This window comes from Pseudorca crassidens, chromosome 2 (assembly GCF_039906515.1).
Source record: "Pseudorca crassidens isolate mPseCra1 chromosome 2, mPseCra1.hap1, whole genome shotgun sequence".
Taxonomy (NCBI): domain Eukaryota; kingdom Metazoa; phylum Chordata; class Mammalia; order Artiodactyla; family Delphinidae; genus Pseudorca; species Pseudorca crassidens.
The window spans coordinates 173,543,273-173,558,025 of NC_090297.1; the positions used below are offsets into that span (position 1 = coordinate 173,543,273).

At 34.3% G+C, this 14,753-nt stretch overlaps 1 long non-coding RNA gene across 2 annotated transcripts in view; it reads left to right on the forward strand.

Annotated features, from left to right (window-relative positions):
- Positions 1-14,638, forward strand: part of LOC137212191 (uncharacterized) — a 214,822-nt gene extending 200,184 nt beyond the window's left edge. For both annotated transcript variants that reach the window (XR_010937390.1, XR_010937393.1), the window contains 2 exons: positions 1,592-1,645; positions 14,327-14,638. This is a non-coding gene — a long non-coding RNA (uncharacterized lncRNA). The remainder of the gene's footprint in view (positions 1-1,591; positions 1,646-14,326) is intronic.
- Positions 14,639-14,753: the final 115 nt, after the last annotated feature.

Sequence of the window (14,753 nt, forward strand, 5' to 3'; positions counted from 1 at the left end):
AGAAAATGTAAGCTTGGACAGTATATCTTATCTAACACTTTACTTCCACATCTTTAAGATGGATATTAATTCCTGTTGTGATGATTAAATATTATATTAATATATCTAGCCCAATACCTGGAAAAATTGTAACTGTTCAATAAATACTTAGCTTTGCTTGGTTTTCTTTTTTGTCTGAAGGTTCTAGTTATATCTAGAAAAATAACCCTTTCTTATAGAATATGGTCTTTTAATAATATGTCTGAGGTTGGGTATTTTAAAGTAGGTGCACTTTGAATTTGAGGTTGAGTTAAATCTATCAAAAGTATTGCTCTACAGCATTCAACTCAACCTCAAATTCAAAGTGCACCTACTTTAAAATACCCAACCTCAGACATATTATTAAAAGACCATATGTGGAGAAAAGGGAACCCTCTTGCACTGTTGGTGGGAATGTAAATTTATACAGCCACTATGGAGAACAGTGTGGAAGTTCCTTAAAAAACTAAAAATAGAACTACCATACGACCCAGCAATCCCACTACTGGGCATATACCCAGAGAAAACCATAATTCAAAAAGAGTCATGTACCACAATGTGCATTGCAGCTCTATTTACAATAGCCAGGACATGGAAGCAACCTAAGTGTCCATCGACAGATGAATGGATAAAGAAGATGTGGCACATATATGCAATGGAATATTACTCAGCCATTAAAAGAAACAAAATTGAGTTATTTGTAGTGAGGTGGATGTACCTAGAGTCTGTCATACCGAGTGAAGTTATTCAGAAAGAGAAAAAAAATACTGTATGCTAACACATATATATGGGATCTTAAAAAAAAAAGGTTCTGAAGAACAGGAATAAAGAAGATGACTTTATGGAGAATGGACTTGAGGACACAGGGAGGGGGAAGGGTAAGCTGGGACGAAGTGAGAGAGTGACATGGACATATATACACTACCAAATGTAAAATAGATAGCTAGTGGGAAGCAGCCACATAGCACAGGGAGATCAGCTCGGTGCTTTGCGACCACCTAGAGGGGTGGGATAGGGAGGGTGGGAGGGAGACACAAGAGGGAGGAGATATGGGGATATATGTATATGTAGAGCTGATTCACTTTGTTATACAGCAGAAACTAACACAACATTGTAAAGCAATTATACTCCAATAAAGATGTTTAAAAAAAAGAAGTATTGCTCTACCCTTGTAATGAAGTTAAAGAGTTTACCCAAGGACCACAGTGGATCAGTCTACAGTGTAGAGAATGGAATCACTTGAGGGAAAGGTATGCCCAGATCGAGGAAGAAAGCATTTCTTTTCACCACTCCTGTGTGATGCATAGCTGCCAGAAATAAATGAAATAATAATGAAATTGGATCAAAATCAACAAACAATATGGGTCAAATAATTTAGGACTATTGCCATACTGTGAGAAAAACTGGCGATACATTTTGATAAAAATATTATTGTGGGGTGTGTTATGATACAAAAAAGTGACACCACTGAATTCCTCGTGGGCTAAATAGACTCATTTTCCAGATGCTTGCTGAGCTCATTAACTTTCCAAACTGTCTTTGCTTATTCATTTGTTTTTCCTTCTATTTCTAGTTGCCCAGCTCCACATAGCAGGATACTCTTGGACACGAAGACTTCCCTCACCAGGTAAGCCCTCACCTACAAGTGAGCTCTGTACCGGTACTCTCCCCAACACTCCCAAATTTGGAGCTCTTATTAACTCTAACCTAAATAATTATAATATTCTCCTTATCATTCTATGTCTAGTTTCTTCCTGTCTGCCCTTTTCCACATGAGACAATGTTGCAATTTCTGGAAATTACGTTAAAATACCACAGTATTCACAGTGATATGTGTGCATATTTTTGTGTTTGCAAATTAACTATGAACTACATATTCTGAAGCCCTTGTTCTAGAGTTTGATAAGGCAATAAATACTGCTACCTAAATCTTGACTAAAGAGACTTTTACTTCTCATAAGGCACGTTAAAAATGCTTTGTCATTGGATTGAATAGCAGTGTTCATGTTTTGCAATTGATAAAGATTATTTTCACACCTCTGCATTTGGGTGAGTGGAGGGTAGAATCTTCAGACTGTACATTAGGTTTGATCTTCCTTGCAGCCTCTGGAGGATTTATCACTGATCTGACTAGAAAGGTAGTTAATTCTGCTGTCAGAATATGTTGCATTTGTCTCACAATAAAGCCTTCAAGTAAAATTTTGAAGCAACAAAAGAAGAGAAAAGAAGAGAGACAAAAATCTTTGCAGGAGATGGGAAACAGGCTGTATGACTTTTTGTGGCAAAATTGGATACTTAACACTTTTATTATAATATATCACTAAGAAGGTCTAAAATTTCACTTACCTATAATTATCTGAGACATCAAAAGGAAGCTGACAATTGTTGAAAGCCAGAATGGCTTAAGTTGATGTAAACTTCATAAATGACAATTCTTATTATTTTTGATCCTTGATCAAAGATATAAATGATATTTTTTATATAAATTCCTTTTTTTCTCCATCATGTTCAAGATTCTGTACATTTTTAATTTTTAAAAATTGTTTGCTTCTTACCTCTTTGTTCATTCATAGGAAAACCCTTAGATAAATTTATTAATATGTTTATCACAATTTCACTTAGAGTAAAAGCTTAATGTCTTGAGGACATTTGACTCCATCCACAAAACTTAATATTTAAAGTACGATTCCTCTGAAGAAATTTCCAAGCTAACCACAGCAAAATTCAGCAGGACACTGAACTGTCTCCATTCTCCTCAAACATGTATGTGCCTCTTCATTCCTAACAAATAGGTAAGAAAAACTAATATATTAACCAGGCTCAAGTAATTTGGTATCAACTTTATCATTTCTACTGAAAATTATTTTTAACACACTATATTCTACCATTTATTTTATCTTCTGTGTCTCTTTCCAAACACACCTTAACTCTTGTTTTATAAACAAACAAAACCCCTCTTGTCTCTAAGAGTCTTATTTTACCACTTTGTTTAATAAAATGATGGTGATAAAAATGAGATGATGATGATGACAATAATTACTAATACCTAGGTAGTTTTAAATTTTTATGAATATAGTAACTAATTTGATTTATCAACACTCTAGGGTAAGTACCCATTTTGTAGATAAAGTAAATTATGCTAAGTGGTATTAAGTTACTTGGCAAAGATCACACAGGAGAGCAGATTTAGGATCAGCTACTCTGGCTTCACATACTTTAGTGTTACCAAATAAAACTCAAAAATCAACATTATTGGAATAGTTTTATATGACCTGGTTATAAAATTTCTACCTCAGAACTTTTGTCATCCTGTCGTCCCCTAATTACATGTAGCTTCTTCTTCCTTTGAACACACATAAGAATTTTCTCTCTCTTGTAACACTTGATATTTTACTTTTTAAATTTCTTTCATCATTCACATTCTTGGCACCATCATAATATTTCCACCTCTTTAACATACATACTTGAAACATAATTAGTTCCCTTGGGTCAGTAACTCTGAAGAGTGCCCTTGGGAGTTAGGTCATAATTATAAATTTCAGACCAAGAAAGGAGCAGACATGGCAAATAGAAAATTGAAGCAGGCACAGATATCCTCTTGCCTGAGAGTAAATCATGGTTTCAAGAGTACGTGATGAGGGAAGAAAGGTTTTACTCTACATAGATAGCATCAGGACGGTTCTAGAAGAGTTAAATACAAGGGTGTCAGTGGAGACAGGTAGGATGTTATTTGATATAACACAATAGACAGTGCAGGGACAGCCAGACAGATAGGTTCAGACTTAACATCACGGGCATTTGTCCACTAGGTGGGAGGGCTTAAGTCACATGTCATTAGTTCAGAGTTCAGAGTTTTCCAAGAGATAGTCAGGAACACAATTCAAGTTAGAATGGGTGCCTGAGCAAATTTTTTTTTTTTTTTTTTTGCGGTATGCGGGCCTCTCACTACCGTGGCCTCTCCCGTTGCGGAGCACAGGCTCCAGATGCGCAGGCTCAGCAGCCATGGCTCACGGGCCCAGCCGCTCTGCGGCATGTGGCATCCTCCCGGACCGGGGCACGAACGCGTGTCCCCTGCATCGGCAGGCGGACGCTCAACCACTGCGCCGCCAGGGAAGCCCTGCCTGAGCAAATTTTAAGAGTAATAACTTAAATGAGGTTTTCTCTCACACAATTAAATGGCTAACAACAAAACAAAGCCTAAGAACAATTACCAGAATCAGGGAACAAAGACATCCTGAACGTCTGCAAGGATGACTTAGTATTTCACCTGAGGTAGCAACCTAAGGCTTCTTAATTCCTTCTGACTGAAGTCAGCCTTGAGTCAAGACAGCCTTCCAGAGCCTAGAGGTTGGACTGACCCAAGGTTACCTAATAAAGTCTCAAGTGGCAGCGCAGAAGAGCTTTTAGAGGTAGAGTATATCAGATCCCTTAGAAAATATATTTTTCTCCGTAATGCTTTAAAATGGCACCTGAGATACTGCAAAGATTTCTTTTCAGGTTGAATTACATTAACTTGAATCCTTAAAAAGTAGATATCATTGAGGATAAGCTTGGAAGAATATCTTCCCTTTTATTACAGTTCCTTTCTAATGCATTTTTTCTTTCGCATTTTATTAAATATGAGCCTGCACTAAAATACTTTCTGATCTTCACTTCCTATGCTTTTGAACACCTCAATTCTACTTCATCTTCCCCCTAAGGTTCCAGCCTCAATTCTTCTCACATATTAAGCAAAGTGAAATTGACATTAAAGCCAGGGAAACACATCCTGCTTCATTCATACTTAGTATTTCTATGCTTACAGTCAGAAAAAAAAACAATGTACATGAACAACAGCATCTTTTACTCTTTCTAATGCACCCACTGAAGTTATTGCTATATCTTTTTTTTTTTTTTTTTTTTTTTTTTTTTTTTTTTGCGGTACGCGGGCCTCTCACTGCTGCGGCCTCTCCCACTGCGGAGCACAGGCTCCGGACGCGCAGGCCCAGCGGCCACGGCCCGCGGGCCCAGCCGCCCTGCAGCATGCAGGATCCTCCCGGACCGGGGCACGAACCCGCGTCCCCTGCATCGGCAGGCGTACTCTCAACCACTGCGCCACCAGGGAAGCCCGCTATATCTTTTTTTTAACATATTGAGCAAGGTCTTTAATTTAAAATCTCATTGTTTTGATCTGCTATTGGTTGAATCTGTGAGTGTGCAACCTAAGGCCCACTGTATATAATTCTCCGGCTATATATATTTTTCTCCATCTTAAGTTCCCCATCTACTTACAAAGATTCTATTTCTTTTGATCTTTTCCCCTAAAAAAATGAAAACCAAATGAGGTAAATACACCTTGAGGTTTTTCTTAGAAAAAAGAAAAAGCACATCATGGCACAATAATCTCTTAGAAATACTAGTCCAGAAAGAAGATCTACAGATCTACAGAAGTTGTATTTAAACTCCAATCTGGAACAAAGTTGAATCTTTTTTTTTTTTTTTTTTTTTTTGCGGTACACGGGCCTCTCACTGTTGTGGCCTCTCCCGTTGTGGAGCACAGGCTCCGGACGTGCAGGCTCAGCGGCCTTGGCTCACGGGCCCAGCCGCTCTGCGGCATGTGGGATCTTCCTGGACCGGGACACAAACCCGTGTCCCCTGCATTGGCAGGCGGACTCTCAACCACTGCGCCACCAGGGAAGCCCCAAAATTGAATCTTATACTTAAAGTTTTCCTAAAGCAAAAAAAAAAAAAAAGACGTGAAAATTTTGGTAGGGTCTTTTTGTGTTTGATTACAAGATCTGTACCAGATAGTTGAATTTATTATTATTACCTCAGGTAGGAAAACTATATAAATAAAATAAGGAGGGGGATACTAGGAGAAGATTAATATAACCCAGCCATGCCCAATTTTTAAAAATAACCTTCATAGCAGAAGGTTAACCTTCATAGCAGAAGGTTAACCTTCATAGCAGAAGGTTTTGATGAAGGCACCAAGAATACACAATAGGGAAAGGATAATCTCTTCAATAGATGGTGTTGGGAAAACTGGATCCACAATAAAAGAATGAAATTGGACCCTTACATCTTTATTTTATGCACACAAATCAACTCAAAATGTATTAAAGACTTAAACGTAAGACCTGAAACCATAAAACACCTAGAGGAAAACATAGGGAAAAAGCTCCTTGAAACTGATCTTGGCAATGATATTTTGGATATGACACAAAAAGCAAAAATATACAAATGAAACTACATTAAATTAAAAAGCTTCTGTACCACAAAGAAAACCATCAACAGAATGAAAACACAACATACAGAATGGAAGAAAATATTTGCAAACTATATTTCTGATAAGGAGTTTGTATTCAAAAATATAAAGAGCTTTTATAAGTAATCATATTATAACTGAAAATAGTTAACTACATATATGCCACAAGGATAAAGACTTTCAAATATAGCTAAATTTGTATAAACCTAAATAGATGCCTATATATTGAGGAGCACAGAATGAAAAATGATGCTTTTTTAGTATGAATATAAGGTGTTTGATATACTTAATTCTCTAAAAAGTTATTTCAGTAGGAAAAGACATTTTCTTTTTATTTATTTGACACAGTAAACAACAGAAAATCATTTTTTGGTGGGTGCTACAGAGTCGGTTGCATTTCAAAGACAGAAATTCTATGGTCTCGTTTGTGTGTTTTTACACCACTATGATTCTTCAAACTGCTTAGAAATGTTTTAAAAATAAACCATTAGTTATTGGTATGAAGAAACACATGTTTTCCTTTTTTCTAATTCATAACCAGCTTCTATCACACAATTGATTTTTGTGGAAGAAGTTTACTGCTGAGTAAGCCAACTTTGGTATAGTGGAACAGTTTGAACACTGTTCTCCATTTCAATTCCACTTTGCAATACATATATTTCCCACTGCTAGGGAAATTCTAGTTTTTACATTCATTTTTTTAAGCAAGAAAAGGGTTGTGACATTTAAAACATTCTAGATGTAGATCTAAATAATTACTTTAAGTTGAATAATAACTTGAAGTGAAACCACATTTTCTGCAGCATTGACTAATCATATGGAATGATGTGATATACAAATAATTTGTAAATCGCTCTATTAGAAGCTTGTTTCTTAACAAATTTCTCCCTGATTCCAGAAAAGCTTGTTAAAAAAAAACACAACTCAGTCTAACATCCTTTGCATTTGGCACAATGAATTCAAAAAAATGATATGACATAATTGTATTCTTAGGTAATTAATCTTTTAAATTAGCCTTATTGTTTAGAGCAATTGCATAGAACATCATATGAGGAAATAATATTTGAGGTTTAAGCAAATTTTAAAATATCAGTATCATAGAAAATTGATCCATAATGTGTGTAACAGTATTTGTATGTTGAATTGTTAATAGGGCATATTTAAGTATTTTCTCTATACAGTGAAATAGGAAGACAATCATGAACAACAACAGTAGATGTAAGCGAAACTAGACTTTGCAAAGTTAAGATTTTTAAAAAGCATATGTCACGAACATGGGCAAATGCAAATATATTGTAAATAGTTCTATTCATTTATTGTAAATAAAACATAAACCTTAATTTAAATAATTAATTTTATATGAATTGTGGATATATACACTCCCTCTATATATTTATACACACACACACACATTTCTGTTAAGGTCAGGGAGCAAAAACTGAGTAAAAAGAAGAAAGGTATATTAATAAACGAACAACCCAATCAAAAAATGGACAGAAGATGTCAAAAGACATTTCTCCAAAGAAGACATACAGATGGCCAAAAAGCACATGAAACGATGCTCAACATCACTAATTATTAGAGAAATGCAAATCAAAACTACAGTGAGGTACCACCTCACACAGGTCAGAATGTCTATCATCAAAAAATCTACAAACAGTAATTGCTGGAGAGGGTGTGGAGAAAAGGGAACCCTCCTCCACTGTTGGTGGGAATGTAAATTGGTATAGTCACTGTGGAAAATAGTATGGAGGTTCCTTAAAAACTAAAAATAGAGCTACCATATGATCCAGCAATCCCACTCCTGGGCTTATATCTGGAGAAAACCATAATTCGAAAAGATACATGCACGCCAGTGTTCATTGCAACACTATATACAATAGCCAGGACATGGAAGCAACCTAAATGTCCATTAACAGAGGAATGGATAAAGAAGGAGTGGTACCTATATACAATGGAATATTACTCAGCCATAAAAAAGAACAAAATAATTCCATTTGCAGAAACATGGATGGAACTAGAGAGATGATCATACTAAGTGAAGTAAGCCGGACAGAGAAAGAAAAATATCATATGATATTGCTTATTTGTGGAATCTAAAAAAATATTGCTTATTTGTGGAATCTAAAACTTATCTACAAAACAGAAATAGAGTTACAGATGTAGAAAACAACTGTATTGTTACCAGGGGCTAAGGGGGGGTGGTAAATTGGCAAACTGGAATTGACATATATACACTACTATATATAAAACAGATGACTAATAAGAACCTACTGTATAGCACAGGGAACTCTACTCAGTACTCCATAATGGCCTATATGGGAAAAGAATCTAAGAAAGAGTGGATATATGTATATGTATAACTGATTCACTTTGCTATACACTTGAAACTATCACAACATGGTAAATAAACTATACTCAAATTTAAAAAATGAAAAAAAAGGTAATGGAAGTTCTTCATTAAGCTGAGTTTGTTTTTTAAATATTAATACACTTATATAATTTTTGAACTCCCTATCTTCCTGTTTCTATTATCCCAGTTGCAAGCATACCTCTCTTTATTTTTAGTGTACATTATAATGTCAAGCCTATTTTATAATATATATGTCAAGGTGAGTTTTTAAAATTTATTCTATTTTATATCATTTTAGGCCTTTTTCATATACAATTATTCCCCTTAATTTACCATCATGTTAACTCTTCTCCTAATCATATATTTCAAATTATGTCAGTAAAATTCTCAAAATTTTAGGTGTCCTTTTGCAGGTGTCATTGTCTTACCAAGATGTGACACACAATTTCAAATTTGCTTCACAGTGAAGAAAAATAGAAAATTTGTTGCATTAAAATATACGATTCACAACCACATTCTAGATCAATTATGTTTCTTGGTTAAATTCAATAGTTAGTGTCTCTGAAAGTGGATATTATTAGCAATATACCAAGGAAGTAAAACTAGATGAGGATTTGGAGTTTTAGTTTTAGGATTAGGCAGGACTTTCCTAATGTGTAAAAAACAGGAAATAGTACAGGTAAGTTTGTAATCATACAATCTGGTCATTTCACTTCTACTGTGATGAATGGCCTGCATATCTCATTCAGGTCCTTTTGCTACTTTCACAAGTTATGAAGTCCTGGGAGAAAGAGAGTCTGCTTGGTCAAGCAAGTATGGGTCAATACAGCTCACCTGTACTGGGGATGCTGGAGAGAGGAAAAATGGATCCTGTAAGCCAGAGCTATTTTCCTACCAATACTGTACACAATAGAACAGAGAACATCCCCCAAAAGGAAACTGGCAAATGCATAATACACAACCTAAATATGCCACAGTTAGAAATTCAAATAGTTGAATAAAATTCAGTCACATTTGCAAATATTCAGAGTTTTTAGAAAACTGAATAAATATCTTTAAGAGGTGTCAATAGATATTATTCAAGGCAGTGCATGTGTAAACATTAAATTTGAGTTCAGGTATCACTCAAGTGGATAGTTTTTATCAATAAAATGGAAGAAACGAATAACTGAATATTTGGAAGAGAAGTGAAGTTACAATATTCTTGGTAGGTTAATTCTGGAGCTGTCTCTACAACCGCAGCCAGATTAGCTGTATCAAAGCATTGCCTGAATTTGAATTTGAATTTCATATTACAAGAGGATGCACTGCATGACTAGAATTACTAGGTCCCTACTGAGTGGTGCTATCATGTAGACAAGTAGCAAAAAGAAAAGATTATTCTGCCCTATCCAATTGTGATGTGCTCGAATAGGTCTGGTCTTTGTTATACAGATAAGATTGGGACTTGATAGACTCAGCAAAGTAGAGAGTTGAAATGTTATCCTGAAAATTTCTACTGAAATAGAATACTAAATTAGATTAGGAACCAAAACCTAATTTAGGACTGAAAAAACAGAATTGGAAATCTGTTTTGTTCATGTTTATCAGATAATTATAGAACGTTTCTTTCACTTAAGGCTACACTCATTTTTTTCTTGGGACTCAATTTAATGGCGACAGTATGGTGGCAAAAATGCAATTAGGTTTTTGATGAAGCATCTTAGGGTGGACTGGTTTACAAACACTTACTGTTCATTGTGTGAAGAGCAATGCATTAGGTCCTTGGAGAGGGTGTTCCAGCAAGGGAAGATGCAAAAACATAAAAATAGATGTAGTAACAATTTCATTATAATTAAAGATTAGATATTAGATTGTTTCCAGCCAGAAGTATTAGTTTGCTCACATCCACTTTTATTTCATTGTCACCTAAAAGTTTATTTGATAGAATATTTATGAATGACACCACAAAAAGAAATTTTTTGGATTATATTGTCTACTGATAACAGTGTATATATTCTCTTTTATGGAACATTTACTATGTTAAAACATACTGCTAAATGATCTGTGTTAAGAAGTGTGAGGTAAGGGAAATGTAAAAGTTAGGGTGCTGCCTTCCAGAATCGAAATGTATTATAGATAAATTGTGCCGATTTGGAAATCAAGTGAAAACTTTTACATATATTACCTACTGTAGGCTCATTTAAAAATCAGCACAATAAAAAGACAAAAACAATTCTGGAAAACAATTAATGATGAACTAATATGTATAATCAGTATTTAAAAAAATATTTTTAGGAAATATGAGCTTTCCAGTCCCACTTAAAAAAAAAGAAAAAGAAAAGATAAACTTTAATGGGAGTATGTATGCTTATTAATTCAGTCAACAAATATTCAACAAATGTCATTTATAACTTTCTTCCAAACTGTTGCTAGTGTGATGGATAATGCAAGATGAATAAAAATGGCTTCAAATGCTCCACATAGAAGAAAATACTCAGGTTTATCTCTCTCTGTGTATAACTTACAAAAAAAATTTAAGGATGTTGTACATTGTGTAATAGTTATGTTTATTTTTCATTGCCTTCTAAGAACCTATTGTAAATGAGTTTTTAATAAGCAAAAAAAAAATTACTTAGTGTCACTAATGAAAAACTGTACTTTTTTAGAGCAAAACATTCTGATGTTATTGGAGTCTATCTTTTGGACATTTTTAAGTTTAGTTGGTAAATGAGAAGTACTCCCAGTTTTTTGTTTTTTTTTTTTTAAGAACTTTTCTGTATTATAAATTGAATCCTAACTGGCATATTTTTGATCCAACTATTTCTGCATTTTTAGCTGTTGGTTTTGGATTTCTCTGGATTTTCATAGATATTAAACTAAGAAGATATTAAACAAGCTTCAGCAAGACCTACTAGCTCTGTTGACTTCAATAATTGCTTCACTTTACCCCCTAATAGTTAAATTAACTGAAAAGTGTTGTAATGTATGTCTGCTTTTTTTTTTCAAATTAGCATGCATTTTTAATTTGGATTTGTCACACATGATTTTATTTGTTTTATATTTTACTTTTTTCTCACGATCAAATGGTCACTTTGCAGGTTTTCATATACTGTTTCCAAAGAATGTCAGAACACCTGTTATCATGTATACTAGTTGTCTATTGCTGTGATTACCTCACAGATTACCTCAAAAGTTAGTGGCTTAAAACAAGATGCCTTTATTATCTCATAGTTTCTGTGGGTCACGTGACAGCAGAGTGTCTCTGGTTTGGGGCTCACACCAGGCTGCAGACTCGAACAAGGAAGGATCCAGTTTCACTGAAGTGGCAGTTGACAGAACTCAGGTCAATCCTTGCTTTTTGATGAGATTCAGCTCTTTGCTGTCCTTGTTTTTCTATAATTGTATAATACTACCTGCAACATGGCAGTTTGCTTCCTCCAGAGTGAGGTGAGGGAGAGGGATAAAGAGAAAGGGAAAGAGGAAGGGTGGAAGGTGGGTGAAGCAAAAGGAAAGCAGTAGTCCTTTAAAATTTAATTTAAAATGACATTTCATTACTTTTGCCATATTCTCTTGATTAGAAGCAAGTAACCAGGTCCAGTCCACAATCAAGAAGAGACAATCACACAAGTTCATGAATAAGAGGAGGCTGGGTCATTGTGAGCGATTTTACAGGTTGTCCATCACAACATGATAACAACAACAAATGTGTACTTTTTAAAGAATTATGTGAACCAACATTGTACACATAGATGAATTTTAAGCATCAACATTTTATACCTAAATCTACTGGCCAACAACAGGAATAGCTTAACACACAATAAAGAAAATAAGTAAAGTTAAGAAATCTTCAGGTGCCCTGCTTTTCCCTGTGAAGAGTGTCTGTTATTATTGATGAGAAATAGGTTGGGTTTTAGGTCTTCAGCCGTTAGCTGATTTTTTTTTTTTTTTTTTGCCAAAATTTTACCTCCATCTCAAGAAAGAGGTTGTTTATTATCTAGAATCTTGATGATTAAGAGAAATGGTGAGAAATGTTCTAAATCTAAAAATGTTGGTTGGACAAAGTGTAATAACATCAAGAACAATGGGTTAATTTACCAGACTGGTGACAGAATTCTGCTTCATAATCCTAATTCATGAACTTTCCTAACCACTCAGATCACAGATTTGCCAAATTCTGAGACATGAATATTTTAAAATTAGTCTCTTGCACTTTCTCTAAGACAAGCAGTCTAAATGCTCTGACATTTAAATGTCTTTATTATTGAATTTAATGTGTCATGATATTATTTTCTCTATGTATTTCATCTTTGAAGATTTATAGAATATAGTTTAAAAAGTTATAGGTAGGAGAATGGACACATCAATGCATGGTTTGTAGGAATGTAGGTGAATGTCTGTGTACTGACTTGAAATGGTTTCCCAGATATATATTTTCACAGAAGATAACTAAAGTGCAGAGCTTTTTAAGTATTTTATAATTTCATGTTTACAAATACTTATATATGTAAATATTTGTATATGTATAAATCTAAAAATAATATGGAAGTATTGGGTTGGTCAAAAAGTTCAGACAGGTTTTTCCATAAGATGTTACAAAAAAAACCCAAATGAACTTATTGGCCAACCCAATTGTTGCCTTGTATACAAGGGCATCAAGTTTCAAGGAGAGGTTTATTTTTCACTGAATATTCTTGCATATTTTTTATTTTTATCACTTTCTTGTATTAAAAAAATCAAAGTAAAACAGTAATAAAATAAATATAAATAAATTAATAGATGACTACATGATTATTGTAGAAAAATTATGTTAACTATATTTCTTGGCAAAATTTACAATTTTTATTAAACGTTGACAATTATGATAACACCTGTTAAAGAAATTGATCAATTATTTTATAAATTTAAGAGACAATTTTTTTCTTCATGCATTTGCTATAATAACACACCAATTCATGATTACACTGAAAATATTTTTATTAAACTACTTGGTGACTAATAAAAATATTTTCATTTTTGCACGTATTCATAAAAAGTAACCATTTGAAAATTTTCCTTGTCTAATATGCAAATCTACATAAGTGAAGATTTGCTTCTTTTTTATTAACATTCATGTAAATATTATATATTTTGCTTATAGCTCTTTTAATATATCCTCTGACCTTTAACAGAAATATTTCTTTACAAAGAATTCTTGAGCATTACATTTCACGGTCTCATAACATAATGTCATTAGAAAATATAATTCATTCTTTGGACAGAACTGAGAGATTTCTACCTTTCTTGGCTACATATTAACAGATTTTTCTCTTAAAAATGTAGAAAAACATAACCATGGGATGTCTCTAAGGATTTATATTTAAATTATAATTTAATATCCTCAAGTCAGTGAGGTTTGCTTCTAATATTTTATATTATGGCTTTGTTATTTAAAATTGTAATCTTTTGCTATTCATATGCAATTTTATTAAAGATAACTATTTTTCACTTAACAGAACTAAGATAACCCATTCTAGGAAGATTTAGATCAAATCCGTTTTATTTTGTGCAGTGAATTTCTTTAATCTGTCTCTCATGCTGAGTGGTAGATGGCATTCATGGCCCCATTTCTTCAACACTTTGCTATGCTTTTTCAGTGTCTCCCCATTCTGATGTTTGAGTAATGTGATTTGATTTGATTTGGCCTACAGAATAAGATGGAAATAACAGCTTGTCTGTCCTGTGCCCAGGGCCAAAATGGCATTGTTTCTGTTTCCCTTCTCATTGTTTGGTCACCTCCAAGAGAAGCGCATGCCCAGACTAGCCAGATGGTCTTAGGAGGAAGGTGAGAGAAGCAGCACGGCCTCAGGTAAGCTCCCTCATCCCAGCCTCAGCTCAAGCAAGCATGTCTGTGATCAGCAGGGCCCCCCCGCACAAAATCCTCAAATACATGAAAATAAATGCTTATTGTTGTACACTACTGAGTATTGAGGGCTTCTTTTCTAAAACAGAACTTAATTTTTAGAGCTGTTTTAGGGTCTTAGCAAAATTGAGCAGAAAGCACAGAGAGTTCCCATGTGTCCCCAGCTCCCACATATGCAGCCTCTCCACTGTCAACATCCTGCAGCACCAAGTGGTGTATGTGTTGTTATTGATGAACCTACATGGACACTTCAT